This window comes from Canis lupus, chromosome 11 (assembly GCF_011100685.1).
Source record: "Canis lupus familiaris isolate Mischka breed German Shepherd chromosome 11, alternate assembly UU_Cfam_GSD_1.0, whole genome shotgun sequence".
Taxonomy (NCBI): domain Eukaryota; kingdom Metazoa; phylum Chordata; class Mammalia; order Carnivora; family Canidae; genus Canis; species Canis lupus.
The window spans coordinates 55331755-55355736 of record NC_049232.1 but is presented as its reverse complement, the minus strand read 5'-3'; the positions used below and the strand labels follow the sequence as shown (position 1 = coordinate 55355736).

At 43.6% G+C, this 23982-nt stretch overlaps 1 long non-coding RNA gene across 2 annotated transcripts in view; it reads left to right on the top strand.

Annotated features, from left to right (window-relative positions):
* The window catches only part of LOC111098101, a 31405-nt gene extending 23516 nt beyond the window's left edge, over nucleotides 1–7889 (top strand). For both annotated transcript variants that reach the window (XR_005367032.1, XR_005367033.1), the window contains exons 4-5: nucleotides 3837–3960; nucleotides 6183–7889. This is a non-coding gene — a long non-coding RNA (uncharacterized LOC111098101). The remainder of the gene's footprint in view (nucleotides 1–3836; nucleotides 3961–6182) is intronic.
* The last annotated feature ends 16093 nt before the right edge of the window (nucleotides 7890–23982 follow it).

Genomic DNA, 23982 nt, shown 5'->3' with positions numbered 1-23982 from the left:
AGAGGAGTGACTATGGGTAAGGGGCCACTAATACCATCCTGAAGATACCCACAGGGGCTCTGAGTTTTCTGAAGGCAGGGTGGTCTGTAAGATTCTGTGGCACATGAAGGATTCCCTATGGGTGACCCTCCATAGAAAAGGCATTAGTCCCAGTGTAGTGAGTAATGTGGTACAGAAGAGGATGCTCAGGCTTTGGCAGACCAGATGGACTTCACTCAGGCAGACGAGGGCTGGAATTTTGGCTGCCATCCGTGTGACTCAGGGCAAGCCACTCAACCTCTCTGGACCCAGTCTCCATATACCTAACTGTGGTGCCTCCCAAAGGTCTTTCCAATGTGTAACACTGGTTCTCATTTTGTTTTCTTTGTTTTGAATGCCCAGCCTTCCTTGGGCTGATGTCAGTGCTCTACCTACATCCACTCAGATCCCCTTACCATTTTGGAGTCTATCTTTGGCCACATTTGTGTTTCTTTGTCACAGGGCAGACCTCAGGGCTGTGGAATCAGCTTTGCCTGCACACAGGCAGTGCCTGGGAGATTGCCCACCCCCATCCCCTTTTTTAGTAACTGAGTATACAAGGGTATAAATGCTCCAGTTCCCTTGCCCCTGTCCAGGATGACTCTGAGGGGTGTAACATTCCCCAGAATTCACTTGTGGGCTAAGCCAAAGTTATCATGGAGTAATTTTTCTGATGAGGTACTTTGCTGGGCCTCCTTTGCTTTCTGATCCTACATCCCACTTCCTTACTTATTTGACTGGGAGCACTCCCTAATAAATAAATCACTTGCACAGGAATCCTCCCCAAGTAGCTTCTGGGGAACCTGATATAAGCCATGGGGTTGCTGCTGCTTTGGCCATGAGACTCTCCCGTGCAGGCTCAGAGAGACTCCCAGACAGCTTAGCTGACAATCACGTAAAAGGAAACTGCTAAAAATTTAAGGTTTCAATAAAGCATAAAACAAAAAATTTTTAAAAGCTCTTGAAAATGATTTACATTTGTCCTCTTTTAAAGGATTTTTCATAAACATGGTTTTGTTTGAACCTCATTACATGGCTGATAGAGGACGAACTTAATGATCTCCTTTTTCAGATGAAGAAATTGAGGCCCAACTTGACAACATGATTTGCCTAAAGTTACCCTGGTGGCACACATGGCAGGACCAGGTCCAGGAAACCAGGTTTTCTGAGACCTTGTGTGTGGCACAGAGATTTGTTTTGATAGTGTGATTGATGACAGTGAAGTGTTTTCCATGTATTTCTATTTGTTAACATCTTTATTCACCCTTTATTGATGTTCTCAGAGTTTGCCCACTCCATTATTCTTAGAAGGAAGGATCCTTTTATATAATTTTTTTCATTATAGAAATTATACATTTTCGGGGATCCCTGGGTGGCGCAGCGGTTTGGCGCCTGCCTTTGGCCCAGGGCACGATCCTGGAGGCCCGGGATCGAATCCCACGTCAGGCTCCTGGTGCATGGAGCCTGCATGGAGCCTGCTTCTCCTTCTGCCTGTGTCTCTGCCTCTCTCTCTCTCTCTGTGACTATCATAAATAAATAAAAAAAAAAAAAAAAAAAAAAAGAAATTATACATTTTCATCATATAAAATCTGGGATATACAGAAAAGAAAAAAAGAGCAATATGAAATGAAAACAATTCTCATCATCCTCACAGAGTTTTTTCTAGTTTTCTAGCATTTTCTTCTAGTCCTTTTTTCTGTGCATAGTTATTTCCTTGCAGGTTAAACACTTAGAATAATTATTCCTAATGGAACACCTGTAGTTGCCAATGTACAATCACCTTTATTGATCTGTAAGTGACACTTTCTTTTTCTTTTTTTTTCCTAATCCCCATGCTTTTCTTTTACAAGATGAACTTGGTCCATCTTGTTGTGCAGGAGAGACAGGCAGTGCTCAAAAAAGTGATGGGGACCTGTCCCAAAGACATGGGAATCAGCTTACAGAGGCTCCCCTCAGCCAAATCTGGGATAATTTGAGAATCAAAATAATTAAGAAAATAAACCATTGAAAATAGGGATCTATGAATCGGCAGTGATAATAAATAAATTCGTAATAAATGGAGAACTACCTAGGAAAGAAGAAAGGGCTCTTGCTTCCAATAAAATGCCAGCCAGTCAACATGAAGGGAGTTTGAGGGCTGGAGGAGGATTTTGCAGCCACAAAGCTTTGCTTGACTAAGAATCATCAGTCTGAAAGGAGCTCTTCAAGGTGAGATGAAAGGCTGCTAGTTAGTGACATGAAGATGTATGAAGATATAAACCACACTTCAGGATGAGTGGGCAGTTCCCAGGGGACCTCTCTGTAGTCATCATTAGACCATCTAATTTGTTCTCAGTGAAAATTGACAGATGCCTTTCAATTCTGCTGTGTGTGTGCCTGCTTGTTTGCTGCAGTGTCTTCAGATGCGAGAGGAGGGATCTAGAGTGTTGGGTGTGTTCAGTTGTCCTGCAGCAACGGGGCCAAATCTCCTTTTTGCGGTCCCTGCTCATTCAGATGCCACTCTTCCCCATCACAATGTCAAACTTGTTGCCCTGTTGTTTTATCTGGAATGGTAGGTAAAAGGAAAGAAGACACCTCATCTTGGATCATGGCAAACATTTATTAGAAGTCTCCAAGCTGGTTTCTAGTCCCAATTTGGAGAGAATGAAGCCTAAGTCAGGGAGGCAAATATTTGAGTTACATGTGGGCCTAGGGAATGTTTACCCAATCCGGGTAAGAATCATTTGTCACTAAAACACTCCCCACACCCTATCCCCATCACCTCCGTGTCACCCTGCAGAAGGTCAAGTGGCCTTATGCATGAGGCTCATTCTCTGCATTCCTCATGAAGAGGGACAGAGGGGTGGGTGAAATCACTGCTGTCACAAGCCATTGGTCAGGAGGGGATTAGGAGCAGAGACCCACAGTTGCAGGGGTAGTTCAAATACCCCATACCTTTTCTCCTACAGCCAAAAAGCAGAGGACTGGGGCTTGCATCCATTTGGGACAGAACTTGAGAAAAACAAACAGGTAGACTGAAGCCTAGACATCATTAAGACGAGTGGCTTCAGGTGACATTTATTTACATAGTATATTATGGTTTATCATATTCATATCTCCTTAGCCTGCTCAGGAGAAAAGAGGTCTCTCCTTAAGGCCAAGTTCCAGGGTAGCTGTGGTGGCGCGGTAGTTTAGCGCCGCCTGCAGCCTAGGGTGTGATCCTGGAGACCCTGGATCGAGTCCCACACTCTCTGCATGGTGCCTGCTTCTCCCTCTGCCTGTGTCTCTCTCTGCCTCTCTCTCTTCTCTCTCTGTGTGTGTGTCTCTATGAATAAATAAAAAATCTTAAAAAAATAAATAAATCTCTAAAAAAAAAAAAAAAAGGCCAAGTTCCAGCCCCAGCTCAGCTACTGACTTGTTAGATAATCTTGGGCAGGTGACTTGCCTTTTGTGGGTCCCAAATACCTTATCTGTAAAATTAGGAATGGAGTAGGTAATGCCTAAGTTGGCACCTGATTCTTCTTTTATAACCCACATGATGACTCTGAGATAGATATGAAAAAAAAAATTATCCCCATTTTACAGATAAAAAAACTGAGGCTCACCGAGTGGAAGAGTTCCTGCCAAAGTTGCAGTGTACATAAATGGCTTTGAATTCTCTAACTCCTGTGTTCTTTCTATTACATTAATGAGCCTGGTGCATAGTTGCTATTGGAATTTTTGTACTTAGGACAAAAGGCATTTGTGGGTGAAGGAACAGCATGGGCAGAGACCCAGAATCCTGTCTTGGTAGCCCAGGCACATTGGCCTTCCCTTAATGCTCACTACTTTCTTTTCAGGGGTTTAAAAATTTGGCTGATCGATGTTTTGTAACCTTGGTTTTCCATCAACACTGAAGGAAGATACCATGGCAGACAGTCAGAAATAACTCTGGAATGACAAGAATGCAGCCATCTCTCTTAGGTATGTCAGCAAGAGATGCACCGGGGCTGATTCCAAGGCTGAGCTGAGGAACACTCCTACTAGGCCACGTGAGTAGCAGTGACGGTAGTCTACAAGATAGGGACTTCCTAGGAAGCCATATACCAGTCTCTGCTGGGAGCTTCACCCACATCAACTCATCAGATCCTCAAGCAGTCCCAGAGGTGGGAAACATCATCATCCCCATTTTACAGAGGAGAAAACCAAGGCCCTCCGAGGTTGGGGAGCTTGCCCAGAAAGTCTCCAGGTACCTGTTGGAACTGGGAAGGAATTTGAACCAGGTCTGTCTGTCTGCAAGAATATGGTCTGTTTTCATAACCTCATAACACAGATTACCTTTCACATTACTTGGGGATAATTGCGAGATTCTATAGTCACACACACACACACACACACACACACACACGATTAAATGGTCATTTAAAGCCAATAATAGTGGATGCCTCTGTGGAGGAAAACTGGTGGCTTGTGGGCATGGAAAGAAGGGAGATTTCCTTCTCACCATAAATCCTTTACCCTTTTAAAATTTGGTAACATATGCATGTCTTATCAATTCAAAATGAATTTAAATTTAACAAAAGGTTACCTAGTATATTGGTTTCCTGTGGCTGCTATCACAGATTCCACAGCCTTAGGCTTCAAACAGCAGAAATGTCTTTCCTCACAGTTTTGGAGGCCAGAAGTCTGAAATCAAGGTGTTTCAGGGCTCCAAGGTTCTTGGGAGAAACCGTTCCTTGCTTCTTCTTGCTTCTGGCAGCCTCAGGTATTCCTTTACTTGTGGCACATCACTCCAGTCTCTATGGTCACATTGCTTCTTTCTTCTCTTTTTCTCTGAGTGTCTTTTTTATTAGGTTATGTATGATCGTGTGTACGGCTACCCAGTAACCCATGATAAGTTCTTCTCAAAATCCTTAACTTATTCACATCTTTTGCAGTGTAAAGTCATATCCAGTCCTTTACTGTATGAGGTGATGCTCACAGGTAGCGGGGATTAGGATGTGGGCATATCTTTTGGGGGCCACCATTCAATCCATTAGCACTAGGAATTAGTAGGTGAATCTCCACCCCTTCCTGTCTGATGTTTCCCACTCAGTGTGTCTCTCTGGATAAGACACTGGTATCTAAACACGGCAGCTGTAGATCTGAAGCTTGTCTAGCTTCTGTGGCCTTCTTGGAGAGTTATGTGCACAAGCTTGGAAGTCAGCCTGGGTGGGTTCTAATCTCAGCTCCTCCATTTGTCACCTGGGAAACTTTAGGAAAATCAATATGCCCATTTTGTCAGATTAACATTCCTAAAGTACAATTCTAATACATATAATGGCATTATGTCTCTTCCTTTAGGCCTCAATGGCTCCCCGGTACCCACCAGATAAACTACATACCACTTGCCCTGGAGTTCAAGGCCTCTTAATGATTCCCCTGCTTGGGCCCTAAACCCCGGGCATATTTATCTCAGGATACTATGGACTTGCCTTGCTCTTTCCTACTTCTTACCCATGCTCATCCCCTGCCTAGAATTCCTTTTCTCCTCGTGTCCACGTGTTAAAACCCCTCTCATCCTTCAAGGCCTAATCAAATGCCACTTCCTCTACAATGTCTTTGTGTTCACCTGGGGAGAATCTCTTGCTGCATCTCTTGCACCGTAGACACACCTGGCTTGGCTTTACATGGCCTCATGGCCCCTAGTGAACTGTCACTTCTTGCAGGCAGGAAATGTGGGTCTCAGGCACTGCAGGGGGTGGAGAACAAGACCTGTCAGGAGGAAATGTGTTCAGTGTTGTTTGTTGAGTTTATACAAAAACAACAGAAACTGTACTAGAAGGTCCATCGGTGGTTGTGTGTTCAAAATCCTTAGTTTTATGGACAAGGAAACTGAGCCCCAGTCTCAGTTGGGAAATCACATACCTTCAGCCTACACTTGCAAGACAACTTGAGTGATTAGAACAACAGATGGAAAGTGTCCATTTGGGGCCCTATTGGCCTGGTCTTGGGAAAATATATTTCTTTGTAATGATGTCAAATGGCAAAGGGTGTGCCTTTATGGTGTTGTTCACCTGTTTCAAAGAGACAAATGTGAGCAGTTTGGTTCCTTTCTTACTATTTCCTGGCTGTCACCAGCACATCCCAACCTAGTCTCTCACATGGCCTGGTTAGAATGTTCTTTTGACTTCACTCTATTGTTTTTCTAACCCTCCCTTACTCAGAGTGAAGCCTGACCTGCCCTGCAGATCCAGAGTTTTGGAGCTGTTTTTGAGAGTGCAATTTTCTCAGAGAAAACACAGGAGACAAATGAAAGCTGCCCCGCGCAGCAAATCCTTCTAGTTGTGTGAAACCCCAGAAAGTAAAGCAGTCTTCATCATCATGTCTTTGTCATCTGGCAGCGTGTAAAAAGGGTGAAGCAGAAAGGCACACCAGAACACCTGTGGCCATTATGAAAGCCAAAGCCACCTCCCACCCTGCGCATTTTTTATTCTCAATGTGCAGCATCTGTCAGCCTGAGATGAAAACCCAGCAACAGAGGACCCAGAACCTGGGCTCAGATGAGCTGACGGAGGAATTAGGAGGATTTTGCAATAAAGCCCATTAATTCTATTGGATTGAAACATCTCCTAATTCCGCACAGCCGAGGACAGCTGTGCTTTTTTTTTATCTCACATTTTACATGGTGTTTTATGCCTGCTTGGAATCAAGGGTGCAGGTCTGTGCAGAAAGGTGGAAGGACCAGAGAGATGGGGTTCTGGAGTTATCACTTACCAGCCAGAAGGGGCTTGGCCACATCACTTAGGCTCCAAGCCTCAACTACCTTAGATTATGTATTTTACCATGAGCTCACACCATAAGGTCATGTGCAATTGTTTATGTATCACCGGGTTGGAAGAAAAGGAAAAGCAAACCTTGATGGTTGAAGGAAGGCTGTTCATCTCAATTTTCACTGTTAGAATAGGGGAGAGTTCACCGGTCCTTCCTGACCTTGGCCATTTGACTTACATCTGACCTAGGGAAGGCCTGGAGGGTCTCAGCACTTGGAGTGGGAAGAGCTTGGAGGGGGACCCAAGTGGACTTAGCTAGTGAGAGGGGACACTGCCAAGGTCAAGATGCTACTTCACTGTGCTCCGAGTCATCATCTAAGACAGCCCTGCATTCCTCTGCATTCTGTGAGGAACATCTTAATTACTTCTTCTGGATCCCCCCAAAATTGAAACCACCAACATCTCTTGGAAGGCAGAGTCTCATCTTAAAATGTTCTCTTTGTTTATACATTCATCAAGTATAAAAACAAATGCTGATATTCTTGCTATAATGTTAAATCAATAGAGACAACAGAGTGGGATTTCAATGATGCTAAAAACTGATTATGCAAAGAAGAACAGACTTGATGAAAATGTTAATAGTGGCTGTATTTGAGAGAATAGATAATGGGCTTTTTTCAGCTTTTGTAAATATATTTTTTTAAAACTTAAAAGGTTCTTCAATTACTCTTATTATAAAAAAGGATTCTGTTCAGAAATATTTTAATATGCCCCAAAGGGAAAGTTCATTTTTATATTTTCATGAAAATTACATATATAAATTCAATAAAAGTTAATGATGGCATGCTATAATACTGAAAATTTTGGAAGATGTTTTATTAATATTCATAGAGATACTGAGTCTGAGTCACTCAGTAAATGCAATATAGTAAAAAGTATATTACAATAAATTTTTTACATAAAAAAATGATCAAAAACTATTCAGTTTCTGAGTACACTCAATAACAAGGAATATTTGATACATTTAAGAGCACAGTGGGAGCACCTGGGCGGCTCAGCCTGTTAGGCGGCGGACTCTTGATTTTGGCTCAGGTCATGATGTCAGGCCTCTGAGCTGGGTATGGAGACTGCTTGAGATTCTCTCCCCCTCTCCCTCCTGGGTGTGCTCTCTCTAAAACAACAACAACAACAACAACAACAACAACAACAACAACAAAAAACGCAGCACAAAAATTTGGGTAGCCTCATTTTTCCCCTTTCCTTTCCTTCTTTCTTTTTTACAATAGCCTTTTTTTTTTTTTTTCCTATTTACTCTGTTGTAATAGAATTGAACCTGTATTGGGATCCCTGGGTGGCTCAGCGGTTGAGAGTGCCTGCCTTCTGCCCAGGGCATGATCCTGGAGTCCCAGGATCGAGTCCCATATGGGGCTCCCTCCATGGAGCCTGCTTCTCTCTCTGCCTATGTCTCTGCCTCTCTCTCTGTGTGTCTGTCATGAATAAATAAATAAATAAATTTTTAAAAAAAGAATTGAACCTGTATTGATGTAGCTTCCAAAACATTGTCAGCCTTGTTGAAGATTGTAAATTGGAATTATTGGAGGAATGTATTAATGTTTTAAAATACTGTGATTGTTACTAGTACATGCATGCAATAGAAATGTATTGCAACACTATGCAAAGTCAAGTTCTGTGGAACTGTTGTTGGCAAGAGCTCTTGGATGTTACCTTTGTAAAGGGTCCTGGGGCTGGAGATGCTGCATATACTTACGTTAAAGTATTCCACAGGCCTCATCCTTGCACAACTTCTTGGAGCCTCAAGTATACTAATTTTAATTGTGACTCTCAAGAACAGTGGGCAATAAGTGGCATTTGCCCAGAATTTTTTTTTTAATCTCCCAAATAGGACACTTCACATTGGGATGTGCAGTGTCATAGGCACACAAGGACTTCATCTTCTCAGTTAATCTTGAGCCCAGGAAGCTGAGTTTGCCAACCTCTATTGCCACAAGAGGGGTGTTTTATGAATTTGAAGTACACATGCAGATCACAATAAACCACTTACAGAGCCATGTCATGTGTCACGGAGGCCCAGTTCCCACTGTCATGCAGAGTCTCGTTTGGAGTCATTCCTTTGCGGAAGCTTGGTTCTGATGAGACAGCAGAAGACCAGAAGGGACTTGTGAGCTTCATCCCAGGTTCCGTGCTTTGACCTCCTTTATAAAGTGGCTTAGGAATGACATGCAACCCTGCAACTCACCCCCTTCCCCCCCCTCCACACACAGCTGCACACCCTTGGCTGGCATGCGAAGCGTGCTTAGAAAGGGGAAGAAAAACCCAAACCACAAAACCCCACATTCCTTTTGAGGGCTGTATGTGTACACACCCTAGACCTTTGACCCTCTTTCCTTGCTGAACAGGGGTTTTCGAGGCTTGGAGTCAGAAGTCCTGGATGGTTAAGATGCAGCTTTACCACATCCTAGTCTAATGGCTTGGCATTTACCCTCTGGAGGCTCTGTTTGTTCATCTGTCAAATGGAGCCAATGAGCCCTGGGTCCTGTCTAACCTTCCAGGACTGTGATAAGGATAAAACGGAATAAAAATGCTACAAAAAGCTGGAAGTGCGAGGCTTGGTTAGACCACTATAAATAAAAACAGTTCACTTGCTGTTTCTGAGGTGGTGAGGAGAGTGAAAAAAAAAATGGGAAAGGCTGGACGCCCAAATGAATGCTCCCCTGAGACTCCTAGACTCCTCCCAGCCTTCCCTAGTCCTTTCCCACTTACCTGGTCAGTCTGCTCACCAAATACAAGGCTTCCATGCGCTCTGAATTTAGACAACAAAAATGGGAAAAGACAAGACACATGAGGTAAATTGTGTCTAGACCACCCACAGCCTCTGTATTCCAATTCTGACAAAATTTTTACACCACTGAAAAAATGACCTCAAATGAGCACTTTCTTTAAAAATAATATGTAAAAATGTAAAGGCTGGAAGTATCTGCAACAGTCTAAAAACTTATGAAAAAACAAGAAGATTCCAGTAACATCTCTAAAGACCGACAACTGAGGCCAGAATCTGGGAAAGTTTGCCACTAATTGTAAGGCAGATGGAACTGGATGAAGTCTACCAAAATGGCAGAAAGAGTAGGAAGATCTGGAATTGCAAGGATCAATCAAGTAGATTCCAAGTGGTTGTTTAAATCTTTTCAGTACAAAACAGCAACAACAACAAAGTACTGAAGGGAAAAAAATACACATATTTTATATAGACTATTTCCATCATTTTGGAGTGGTGAACACCTTTCCAGGAATGACTCAAAGACAGGGACCATGAAGGAAAACATTGCTTTATTTTACTATGGATAATTTAAAATTTTCATGCATGAGAAAACCGTAAACTACCTCATGTGTTGCTGGTGGGATTTTAAAAATATACAGCCACTTTGGAAAACAGTCTGGCAGTTCCTCAGATGTTAAATATAGAATTACCACATGGCCCAGAAATTCCACTCCTAGGTGTAGACCCAAGAGAAATGAAAATACACATCTACACAAAAACTTGTACATGAATGTTCATAGCAGAATTCTTCATAATGGCCCCAAAGCAGGAACAACCCACATGTCGGTCAGGAGATAAATGCATAAACAAAATCTGGTGTACACAAACAACCGAATATTATTCAGCCATGAAGTAATGACACATGCTACAACTTAGATTAATCCTGGGGGAAAAAACCAGTCACAAAAGATCACATGTTGTATGTGTATTTTGTGTTCATGTATTTATATGAAATGTCCAGAATAGGCAACTCCTATTATTCTATCCAGAATAGAAACAGAAATGGGGATCCCTGGGTGGCGCAGCGGTTTGGCGCCTGCCTTTGGCCCAGGGCACAATCCTGGAGACCCGGGATCGAATCCCACGTCGGGCTCCCGGTGCATGGAGCCTGCTTCTCCCTCTGCCTGTGTCTCTGCCTCTCTCTCTCTCTCTCTGTGTGACTATCATAAATAAATTAAAAAAAAAAAAGAAACAGAAATGGATTAGAGGTACCAGGATTAGAGGTCACAGGTACAGGTCTGTGGGATAATTCTGGGCAATGACTACCAATGAGTTCAAGGTTCTTTCTGGGTGCTGAAAATATTCTGGAATTAGATGATGGTGATGGTTTCGTTAACTGTGAATGTACTAAAAATCATTAAATTGTATACTTTAGAAGGGTGAATTTTATGGCATGTGAATTATTTCTCCATAAAGCAATTGTTTAAAAAATATAAACAGACTACAAAAAAACATAAAATAGCAAAGCTAATGACAAAAATTGTAATATTTCACTAGATGGTTAATTGGTTAATAGGTGTAATACACAAGGAATTTTTACATAAAAATTTGAAAATAGGGGATCCCTGGGTGGCTCAGTGGTTTGGCGCCTGCCTTTGACCCAGGGAGTGATCCTGGAGTCCCGGAATCGAGTCCCACGTCGGGCTCCTGGCATGGAGCCTGCTTCTCCCTCCTCCTGTGTCTCTGCCTATCTCTCTCTCTCTGTGTCTATCATAAACAAATAAATAAATAAATCTTTAAAAATTTTTGAAAATAAATAAGCCATTTTAAAAAATTGGCAAAGGCCAAGATACCCATTTCATAAGAGAAGCAGCACCAAAGGCCAATAAGCATTTTTATGTTTATGCTTATTTTGAAGTCCCTGTGGTTATTAGACCTGCTGCTAGAGGTTATCAGTGTGTTAATAATGAAGCACACATTTTACTATGTCATATTCTGTGAAGAGGTCCTCAAGCTTTACCAGAGCAGCAGTGTATGTACAAAACGGGTTAAAAGTGCCTGAATTAATGAAACAGGTAAAATAAAGTATGGCATATCCATATAAAGAAATACTATGTAACCATTATAACTGATATTATAGAGCAATTGGAACTCTCATACACTGCAGGCAAGATTGTAAATTGGGGTAACCATTTTGGAGACTCTTTGGTATTTTCTGCTGATGCTGAGCATTTGCATACCCTATGACAGAGCATTTATGCACACCTAAGCATGTATGCAACAGAAATATGTATGTTCACCAATGACATCTAAAGAATTTATAGCAGCTGTAATAGCCAAAACCTGGAAACAACCCATGTGTCTATCAACAATAGATTGAATAAATAAATTGTGATACATTTATTCAAAGGAATACTCTATGGTAGTAAGTGTGAATAAACTATTGCCAAATACAACATGAATGAATCTCATTTCTCTACCGTTGAGTGAAGGAATATAGACATAAAAATAAACCCATATAATTCCATAATATAAATTTCAAAAACCAGGCAAAAACTCAGAAATTAGAAGACAAGGTAGTGGGACACCTGGCTGGCTCGGTGGATGAGCATCTGCCTTTGGCTCAGAGCATGATCCTAGGGTCCCAGGATTGAGTCCTGCAGCAGACTTCCTGCATGGAGCCTGCTTCTCCCTCTGCCTATGTCTCTGCCTCTCTCTCTCTCTGGGTCTCTCATGAATAAATAAAATCTTAAAAAAAAAAAAAAAAAAAGAAGACAAGGTAGTGGTTTCTTTTAGGGGAGAGGAGACAGTACCTAGGAGAGGATCCAAATGGTTTTGGGAGGTGCTGTGTAATTATCTATTATTTTATATTGGTGCAGCATATAAAAACAGATCCCATTTGTAAAAACACTTTGAGACTTACATTTATAATTTTGTATATTTCTGGGTATTTTGTTTTACTTAAATCAAATGTCTGCTTCAAAATGACAGGAAAATTTTAATGAACATGGAAGGATGTTCATATTATTATATTGAAAATACAGGTTGATAGAGGTGCAAACTGTGTATATTTAATATGCTTCCTTTTCTTTCTCTTAAGGATCATATATGCTTGTAAATACATAACATATTTTTAGGAGAATATACAAGTAAATGATGGGAGTAATTGCTTCTGGAGAGGGAGACTGGGAGAGAGATTTATTTTTTACACTATGTTCTTTTCTACCTTTTGTTACAAAAGGTTTTAACTATGTGCCTGTATTACTAAGTCAATGCGAAAGCAAGAAAGCAGATTACAAACTGTTTCATCTCATTTTGTGAAAATAAGGGTCTGGCGCTATCAGTATCAACATGATAACCATGGTTACCTCTGGGTAATGGGATTATGGATGAGTTTTCTTTCCTTTAAAAAAAAAAAAAACCCATTATCTGTATTTTCCCAGTCTTCTAGTGTGAACAGCTGTTTCTTTTGAGAATGAGAAAAATCATAACTATTTCTTGCAACTCAGTTTTAATCAATGTTAGTGAAGTATAATTTCTTTATGGGGCAGTGCACTGATTTTAGGCGTACAGTTCAATGCATTTTACAAAAGCATGTGCACCTATGTCCTTACCACTTAACACTAGACCATCTCCACCCCCAGAAAGTCCCTTCATGTTTCCTTGTAGTCAACCTTTACCTGTCCTAAGGAAGTAGCCATGGATCTGATTTCTGTCACCGTAGACAGTTTTGTCTGCCCTAGAAGTTCCTAGGAAGGGGATTATACTGTAGGGATTCGTCTTCTTTCGTCCCACTTAATGCTTTTGGGATTGATTTCTGTTTTGTGTATATCAGTAATTCGTTATTATTGTTATTAATTAATTAATTAAATATCATCATTATTATTTTTTTAACAAAGCGTAACATCTTCGGTGCTTGCTGCTTTCTGATCTGTGGCACGAGAGAGGCGCCATCGGCGGGAACACAGCGGTCCGCAGCGTCTCCAACGGGTGCGCTGCAGGCGGGGGTGACCTTGGAGCCCTCAGATCCTGGGAGGAGAGACAGCAGCCCCTCCCCCACCAGGCCCGCTCTGCACCCCCGCCCCCCGCGGCCGCCGCGGTCTCAGGTGAGAGCCACCCTGCTCCTTGCCATTGTTCTGCAAGTGACAGCCTCCGGGGCAAATGGAAAGCCGTCAGCCTGAGAGCTGTCAACTGCAGACAAGAATGCCTTTCTTTGCCTGGCTGGGTGGTCTCCGAGGCTTCCGCAGCGGCCTGCACAAAAGATGCTAAGCGCGGTGTGCGCGCCGCAGAAACACCTCGCCGCCCGCCAGCCGGCGCTCCTGGTGGGGCCAGGACTAGCCCCGCGGGCCTTCCCTCGACGGCGCGCAGCTCACCAAAGCCAGCGCCCCGCGAGGGCACCCAGGGGTCCTTCAGTCCAGGGCCCCCCTGCCCGCCCCCCACCTGCATGTTTCACCAGGGGTATTTGTCCCAGAATCGTAGTCATAGGCACCCAGCAGGGACCTCAGAGATCACCTGGTCCGATCTGCCCCCCCCCCCGCCACCCCCACCCCGGCTTCAAAAGTGGGTCCGGACACAGGTGACCCAGCACAGGAGCACAAGGTCGGGGCGAGGACACGTAGCCGTGTGCCTAGAGCTTTCCTCGGTGGGGTGCTCTTTCCACGACTCTAAGCTGCTTTTGTTAATAAGTGACCCCTCAAATAGTACAGGGTGAAATGTAATGTCTAATTTTCCAATTAAAAAAAAAAAAAAGAGACCGGGTGCGCAGAACCGCGTACTTGAGGCTCCCCCGCAGCCTTTGCGTACAGGCTTCCTTGCGCTCGACGCCGGGTCGGTTTATGGAGTAGTCTGGTGCCCTCTACTGGTCACTAGACGCAACAGCGGCTACCTCTTCCCGGGCGCCTTCCGCAAGCATCATAGTCCTTTTTTTTAATTTTTAAATTTTTAATTTAGAGTTCAATTTGCCAACATATAGCATAACACCCAGCGCTCATCTCGCCAAGTGCCCCCCTCAATGTCCATCACTCAGTCACCCCATCCCCCCGCCCACCTCCCCTTCCACTACCCCTTGTTCGTTTCCCAGAGTTAGGTGTCTCTCATGTTTTGTCACCCTCACTGATATTTTCACTCATTTTCTCTCCTTTCCCTTTATTCCCTTTCGCTAATTTTTATATTTCCCAAATGAATGAGACCATATAATGTTTGTCCTTTTCCGATTGACTTATTTCACTCAGCATAATACTCTCCAGGTCCATCCACGTCGAAGCAAATGGCAGCACCATTATTCCTGATTTGCAAGCTAAAGAGGGGGTGTGTAGAGAAGTCCGTTTTATCCCACTTTATAGATGAGGAAGTTGAGGCTCACAGAGATTACATAAGCCGCTCAACCTGGCTGAGCCTAGATTCAAACCCATTCCTGTGGAACTCCAACTTCCTTCCTCTTCGTGTCAACACCACTCATCACCATCCTGACGCTGTGCAGCACTTTCCCTTAACACAGAATTTATAAATACCTCAAAGTGTCCCACGAAGCAGGGGCTAACGCCCCTGTTTAGCACACGGAGAGGCCTAGGCTGGGACGTCAGTGACTTGCCCAGGGCCACAGGTCTGGCAAATGCCATGCACCTGCTCTGGGCGCCAGGCTGCTGCCTAAGAGGAATGCTGCCCACGGGGTCTGGGAGGGAACTTCCTTCCTGGACAGCCTTCATCCAGGAGAGGAATGGGGAGACTGAGGTGTCCCCGCGCAGGCCCTATGTGGGAAGGAGACTCCAGAGGACTCAGATCAAATACGTTTTCTACTCATGGGGAACTCACATCACAATCCATTGAATTCAACAGATGCTGTACAACTGAGTCCAGTGTGTGTGTGTGTGTGTGTGTGTGTGTGTGTGTGAGAATGAGTATATGCGTGGATGCATGCATGAATGAATGAAGTGGCCTAGAAACCAGAGGCTTAGCGGCCCTGCAGGTCAGTAGTGGTTGGGCCACCGTGCTATAAAACAATTGATTTCCATGGACTTTGGCAGAGTGTATTTCCAGCAGTCAATGCGGTTCACAGGGAGAGACGGCTGCCTCTGGGGCTGTGAGCCCACCCCAGGGATACAGGCAGAGTTAAGAAGCCCCAAGCAGAGATGTTGCAGAGAGATTTTAAGCTTGCATGATGTTTTCGGAACATAGGCATCAACACTTAGGAATGAGAAGATTTCACATAAAATCCCAGATTTTTAGCTTTTCTTTAATAAAGTGGAAGGCGTGGCCTCACTGGGTCTGCTGCGCCACCATGGGCTGTCCTCTCAGTGATGAGGATGGTTGGCGAGGCCATTTCTCATTGCACAAGTGCTGTCATTTTCCTTCTTGTAAAAACAAAAACAAACTTTTTTTCCTTATCAGGTTTTCATCGGGAAAGGAAAAATAAGAGACCAAGTCATTTATTTTAGGAAACATAGGGCACAACATATTTATCTGTGGAAGTGAGGACATTTTTTAAAAAAGATTTTATTTATTTATTCATGAGAGACACAGAGAGAGGCAGAGACATAGGTAGAGGGAGAAGCAGGCTCCCTGCAGGGCCTCGATGTGGGACTCGATCCTAGGACCCCGGGGTCACACCCTGAGCCAAAGGCAGGCGCTCAACCCCTGAACCACCCAGGTGCCCCGAAGTGAGGACATTTTTATATTTAAAAGGCAGGGGCTCAACGTGCTTCATTTGTTCTCATTACCAGCCTGGACCCCACGACAGCCTGAATCAGCCACACTATAGGGTCTTTGGTACCTTCTTTTGTGGGGACCTTGGGTCAGACTCTCACTGTTGCCACTTCTGTCTTCAACTCCTGAGAGATGCAGGGCCACTGAAGCAGGCCATGAGGGTAGTCCTGGGTATGGTGGTCTGAGTAGGAAGAAATCCTGCCCAGTGAGACCACTATGACTCGCCAGTTAAGTGAGAGCACAAGGGCCCAGCAGACCACACCTATGCCCTCTGCCCTGGGAAGCCCTTTGGAGATGTGGCACCTTGATCAAAAATCTTCTGAAATGGCTTCCGTCCCAGTACTTTTCTTCCTGTGATAGGATTTCTTAGTTTTCCCAGCCTGGCCACATGGAGGGCTCTCTGATTCTGTGGGTGTTGTTCAGAAGTGGGTACAAGCTCCAGATGTGCTCTGAGCAGCTGAAAACAGCAGGACAGACATCGCCTGCAAGTCAGATGCTCTACTTTTGTTCTTCTCTCTTGCACTCACATTATCCCTTCTGACCAGTCATGTCACATGTTGGCTTACACCACAGGGTTTGTGGGATACCAAGACCTTCAGACTGTTTTCTCAGGAATGCTTCTCAAGAGAGAGTTCTACCTAAACTGAAAATCACAGACACAGGAGATTGGACATGGCCCTGGAGGTCAGCTCAGGCCACCTCCCACATACACAGAGGAGACCACATCCTCAAACACCCTGATAGAATGTTTGAACTGAAATGAGGAGGTTACACTTCACACACTTAATTTTATTTATTTATTTATTTATTTATTTATTTATTTATTTATTTAAAATATTTTATTTATTTATAAATAGACAGAGAGACAGAGAGAGGCAGAGACACAGGCAGAGGGAGAAGCAGGCTCCATGCAGGGAGCCCGATGTAGGACTCGATTCCCGGTCTCCAGGATCAGGCCCTGCACTGAAGGCGGTGCTAAACCGCTGAGCCACCTGGGCTGCCCCCACACTTGATTTTATGTTTGACCCATTGCTCTGTTCTTCCAAGAACAAATCTTGATTTTGTAAAAAATCACGACTACTCAATGAAGATACTCACTAATCCCAGTTGTAACCGAGATAACTGACACCCAGAGACGTTGAGTAACTTGTTCAGGGTCATAAGCTAATAAGTGGCAGAGCTGGGCTCACCTAGACACAAATAATCGTTGAGCAGAGGAGTGGCATGGTCAAAGCTCTACTTTAGGGAGATGAAGCTATAAGGCCCAGTGGGAGATGCATCAGAAAGAGTCAGCCCGGAAGCTGGTAGACCAGTTAGAGGCTATTGAGGCAAGAGATGATAGGAGATAAGCTAGACCAGTAGCCGTGGGACCAGAAAAGGGATGGGTGGAAACAGCCAGTTTCCAAATACTATAAACACTGTAAAAACAAGTACACCTGGTGATAAATAGTTCATCTATTTAACAGAATTATAACTGTTAGAAGGAGTCCTTGCTAAATAAAATAGAAGTGGTTTGTGGTTTGAAGCTGCAATCACGCTTGTTATAAAGGTAATTGAAAGGAAAACCCCAATTGGGGGTAATAAGAAAACAGGAAACCACAAGCCTATAACCCCATTATGTGGATTGGAGTTCATCCACGTACGAGGTGAACCCTGGACCACATTCAGCCTCCCCTGGCCCTACACAAGACACTCAACAACAACTCTCAGACCAGGTTTCAGGCAGGGACAGTTCTGTACGTTTCAAGCCACCTGGTTAGCCACATGGGGTCTTGCAAGGACCCGGTTTCAGCTCTGCATTAACTCAGGCAGAACAATCCATAGTGGAGGAAGTAAGAGGAAGACTTGTTCTAATCTAGAGCCGTACAGTTTAGTGGTGGAGCATTCATGCCGGGGCTGGTCTGTGCCTGCTTGAGCCCAGCTCCGTCACATATTAGCTTATGACCTTGAATAAGTTACTTAACATCTCTGAGTCTTAGTTGTCTTATCTGTGAATTGAGATTAGTGAGTATACTCATCGGAGAGCTATGAAAATTAGAGAATTGATAATTTTAAAAGGCTTAAACACCTAGTATACAGTAAGTGCCACATAAATTTTACTGTTGTTATTGCTGCTATTATTATTATTATTATTACAATGAATAATGGCCAAAGCTGGACAACACTGGGATGGAGGAGAGTATTCTGTTACCTATGTAAGCAGAGCTGAGGCGGTTGTAGGATTCAGCTTCAGACCTTGAGTTTCAGCGCTGGTGAGGCAACCAACTGGGCTTATTGAGCATTATTCATTCATTCATTTTTTTTTTTTTTAAGTAGGCTCCATACCCAGTGTGGAGTCCAACATAGGGCTAGAACTCATGACCCTGAGATCAAGACCCGAGCTGAAATGAAACGCCGGGACACCTGCACCCCGATGTTTATAGCAGCAATGTCCACAATAGCCAAACTGTGGAAGGAGCCTCAGCGTCCATCGAAAGATGAATGGATAAAGAAGATGTGGTCTATGTATACAATGGAATATTCCTCAGCCATTAGAAACGACAAATACCCATCATTTGCTTCGACGTGGATGGAACTGGAGGGTATTATGCTGAGTGAAATAAACCAATCAGAGAAGGACAAACATTATATGGTCTCATTCATTTGGGGAATATAAAAAATAGTGAAGGGGAATAAAGGGGAAAGGAGAAAAAATGAGTGGGAAATATCAGAAAGGGAGACAGAACATGAAAGATTCCTAACTCTGAGAAACGAACTAGGGGTGGTGGAAAGGGAGGTAGGCGGGGGGTGGGGGTGACTGGGTGACAGGCACTGAGGGGGGCTCTTGACAGGATGAGCACTGGGTGTTATTCTCTATGTTGGCAAATTGAACACCAATAAAAAATAAATTTATAAAAAAAAAAAAAGGACCCGAGCTGAGATCAAGGGTTGAATGTCTAACCGACTGAGCCCCCCAAGTGCCCCATTCTTTATTCTATGTATTTAATTCCACAAATATGTACTGAACAGCTGTTCTGTACCTGACACCATGGTAGGTCCTGGAGATACTGGGATGAATCACAGTCCCAACTCTCAAGGACCTGATAATCTAGGAAGGATGGGAGGTAGGAATTACCTCTCATGTGGTAAGTGCCACAACGCCAGCACATATGAGGCTCATAGACAGGAAAGGGGGTCAGGGCAGGCTTCCTGGAAGAGGCAGGAAGAAGCAAGATCTCTCAGACCATATTATGAGGATCTGGGGAATGCAGAATAGGGATGACCTGCCCTTGCTGGTCCATGATTAACAGAAGATTTGGGCTTCCAGCGCTGATAGTCATTTTCCCCAGGCCCTGTACTAAGAGGAATCATTTGAAACTTCCCACTCCTTATTGCTTCTGGAAAGAAAATTCTTGTGAGTCTCTCAGATGTTTTCTAAATCTCTCTGCACACACATTTTATTGATCAAGGTTTCAATATGATGGTTTTGCCTCAATCCCCTTATCTTTTGGTTGAGGGAGATTGAAATCGAAGTTTCTCCAGGAAGAAGGTCAATCGTAACCAAAAGAGACCGCATCTACTGGATCACTGAATCAATACAGCTTCAGCCGACACGATTGGGCTAATTTCTGTGTTGCTGCATCCCTGTCCCAGACAGTTCCCTGCCTCGGTGTGCTCCTCGTCACAGATGTTCTTCTATTGTGAATTTATGCCAACGATGTTCAAAGTGACCACATTAAGGGGTAAGGCCCTGGGGAGTCAGGGGAAAAAATGAAAAAGAAAGCCACACACTATTTACTCGATAATAAAGACAAACATGTTCACATCCTGTCATCTCAGGCATGAATAACTCCAGTAATGCTCTTAGCGAGGAGGCCCTGTCGGGAAACCCTGCCAAGTTTCTCCTTCCCCTTCCTGGCTTCCATTCTTGCCTGCCTGCTCTTTTTCAGGCTCCGGTTAGGGCTTTCAATTCTTTCTGTTCTTTGTTAATTACCCCTCTTTCAGCGGGATCACGGTTGGTCTGGGAGAGGAGAGGCACAAAGCAGCAAGACAGGGGAGTCACAGGTTTTTCCAGAGACTGTGACTGGGGAGAGGCAAGAGCACATCCGTCGGTCTCTTCTTGCCTGTTTTCCTTTTGTGCCCCCACCAAGATGAGTCATGCTGCTGTGCTCTGGGCAAGCCCCACAGCCTCTGTGACCGTGTGGGATGTACAGATCGGGGCACGCACTCTTCCTTCCTTGAAAGGAGGAGTCTCATCTTAGCTTGGTTGAGGATCAGCTAACAATTCAGACCCAACTTACATGAAACTTGCTAACAAAAGGTAAGGAGGCCAAGGAGGGAGTTACTGGTCAAAGGAAATCCAATCTGTTGTCAAGAGTTACAAAGTACCTGTATGGCCACTGAACTATGGTCCACATCCTTCAAGTTCAGAATGCTTTGTTGGAGAGAAGGTTCTAGGAGCTAATTTATTCTCAAAAAGTTACATTGAAGGGAGAACTGTTCCCTTGTTGTCCAGAAATACTGCATAGCTTCAGAAGGTCTTAGAGCTTAGAGGGTCATCTAGGGTGTTGGCTTTCGAAGTTTGCTGCCCATTAGAGTGACAGTGCCCTGACCAATGACATCAGAATTGCTGAGGGGTGGGGCCTAAGCAGCAGCATTAAACTCCCCAGGAGTTTCCAATGTGCACTGAAGTTTGAGAACCTCTGAGCTGGACCCTCACTATTCAGAGTGTGGTTGGTGGAGCTGTAGCCCCACCAAGGAGCTTGCTGGAAATGCAAATTCCCAGGACCCAGCATAGACCTACTGAATCAGAATCTGCATTTTAACAAAATCACTGAGTAACTCATATGCATAAAAGTTTGAGATGCACTGACTTTTTTTTCTAAGATTTTATTTATGTGTTATGAGAGACCAAGAGGTAGAGGCAGAGGGAGAAGCAGGCTCCCTATGGAGCAGGGAGCCCAATGCAGGACTCGATCCCAGGACCCTGGAATCCCAACCCGAGCGGAAGGCAGATGCTTTACCGACTGAGCCATCCAGGCACCCACGTTGTTACTTTCCTGAAGCATTGGACAGTCTGGAAACTATGGGCCCAAATTCTGTCTTGGCAACACCCAGAGGACTTGAGTGGTTGCTGCCCCCTTTCAGAGAGGATTTGATGCTCCGGTGTGCCCAAGTCCCACACCTAGTAGTGTTCATTAATTTCCATCACCTGGCTGGGCCCAGTCAGAATTTGAGTTGTTTTAAAATTTTTTTATAAAGTTTACTATTAGGAACATGTAGTGCATTCACAATTCACTGTCACCATTGTCTAGTTCCAGGACACTTCAAGACCCCACAACGACACCTTAATACTTAATAAGCAGTCAGTCTTCAGCCCCTGGCAACCAGTACTCTGCTTTTCTGTTTCTGTTAATGAGTTTGCTGATTCTGAATGTTTCTTACAAAAGGAATGCATTGTTTTCAAGGTCCATTCATGTTGCAGCACGTGTCGGTACTCTGCTCCTTTTATGGCCGAGTAATATTCCTTTGTGGGGACATATATCTCATTTCATTCATCCATTCATCATTTGATGGGTATTTGGGTAGTTTTAACCTTTTGGTTACTGTGAATAGGGCCTGCTACAAACACTCATGTGCAAGTTTTTGTTTGAACACCTGTTTTCAATTCTTTGTGGTATGTGGATTTGTGGGGTAGGGTTTTAGAACAACCTGGAACACTGAGGTCTCACATTCTTATTCAATGTTTAAAAGTTGAGCAGCAGAATCTAGTGGTTCCACTCTATTGAGTATATATATTATACACATATAATATATATAATACTATATATTAGTATTTTAATATACATGTATATATATGCTGTAGAACATTATATAAAGCAGAATGAGTGGAATCGCTGACTCATGTGGTAATTGTGTGTTTAACTTTTTGAATAGCCAAACTGTTTCCCATAGCAGCATTTTACATTCCTACCGGTCACATTTGAGAGCTCCAATTTCTCCAAATTCTTGCCAACACGTACTATTTTGTTATTTTTTTCCTTTAAGTCTAGTTATCTTAGTGGTGGTAAAGTGGTATCTCACTGTACTTTTGATTTGTATTTCCCTAATGAGTAGTGATGAATATCTTTTCATGTGCTTGTTGGCCATTTGTATATAGTCTTTAGAAAAATATCTATTTAATTAAGTCCTTTGCTTATTTAAAAATTGGGTTACTTGCCTTTTTGTTATTCACTTATAAAATTTCTTTATGTATTCTGGATACTCGACCCTTTTCAGATATACGATTTGCAAATATTTTCTACCCTTCTGTGAGTTATCTTTTTCACTTTCTTGGTGGTGTTCTTTTTTTGTTTTTAAGATTTTATTTATTAGAGAGAGAGCAAGTACACAAGGAGGCAGAGTGGAAGGCAGAGGGAGGGGGAGAAGCAGGCTCCCTGGACTTTGGGATCATGACCTGAGCCGAAGGCAGATGCTTAACCGACTGAGCCATCCAGGCGCCTCTTGATGGTTCTTTGATGTACAAAAGTTTTAAATTTTGATGAAGTCCAAATTATCAAATTTTTGCTTTTATTGTTTGGGATTTTGGTGTTATATGGAATTTGAGATTTTGTCACCTGGACAAGGTCAACAAATAGGAAGGGAAAGGAATCTGAGGGGTAAGGAAACAGGGATTGCTTGAGAGATCTCTATCTCCATTCAACCAGAAGATCTGAGCATTTATCTGCTTTATATAATGTTCTCCAGATTTAAAAAATATATATTAAATATAGATTATATTTATATATTAAATATACTAAGTTATATTTAACATATATGAATAATATAATCAACAAATTAGATTAAATAAATAAATTAATAATAAATAAATTAGAACCACTAGGTGGTTCTGCTAAAATTTTAATCATTGAAAACTAGTGTGAAACCTCGGTGTTCTGAAAACTAGTCTTTAATGATATATGTAATAATTAGAAGATAATGGGCCTTCTGGTTTCATTTGAAATTTCGTTTGTAATAAAAAAGCATACGTTTTTGGGAAAGCATGCAATATTTCTTGCAAAATGCTCCATTTACCACACTTTTGGGAAGTCAGGATTTGACTCAAATCCAAACCCACTGTCTACCTGGTGGCATTTCATCCGCACTGAAGGAATATTTCATGGAAAAGACAGCCAAGTTCGTGCATATCAGCTTTGGTACCCCTGATGTCATATAGCGGGTGAGAGTTAGAACCCAGGGTTTCCCATTTCGAATCTAAGGCTCTGCCCCCTAGGCCATGTTTTCATAATAAAGTCAGATGAATCATCTATGGGGCTTTTTTGACTGGCACTGCTAGTACTACTAGCTGCTATTATTTTTGGAAGCTTTCTACATGCCAGGCGTTGGGCTGGACACCTTGGCCGCTAATCTATCCAACAACCCAGGAAGCGGTCTGTCATCATCCTCGTTTAGCTCCTGAAGAAATTTACCTGAGGTTACGTAAGTTGTTCAAGCAACCAATGGTAAATGTCAGAGCTAGAACTTAACCCAGATTTGACTCCAAAGCGTATATTCTGGACCACCAGGCAAGACCAGGATTTTGAGGAGGACCGGGTCCTGGACACCGCCCTCAGCCCCGCCCCTTCTAGTTCCCTGCCTTGACGCTGCGCAGGCCCCGCCCCCTCCTCCCGCCCCGCCCCCTCCTCCCGCCCCGCCCCCTCCTCCCGCCCCGCCCCCTCCTCCCGCCCCGCCCCCTCCTCCCGCCCCGCCCCCTCCTCCCGCCCCGCCCCCTCCTCCCGCCCCGCCCCCTCCTCCCGC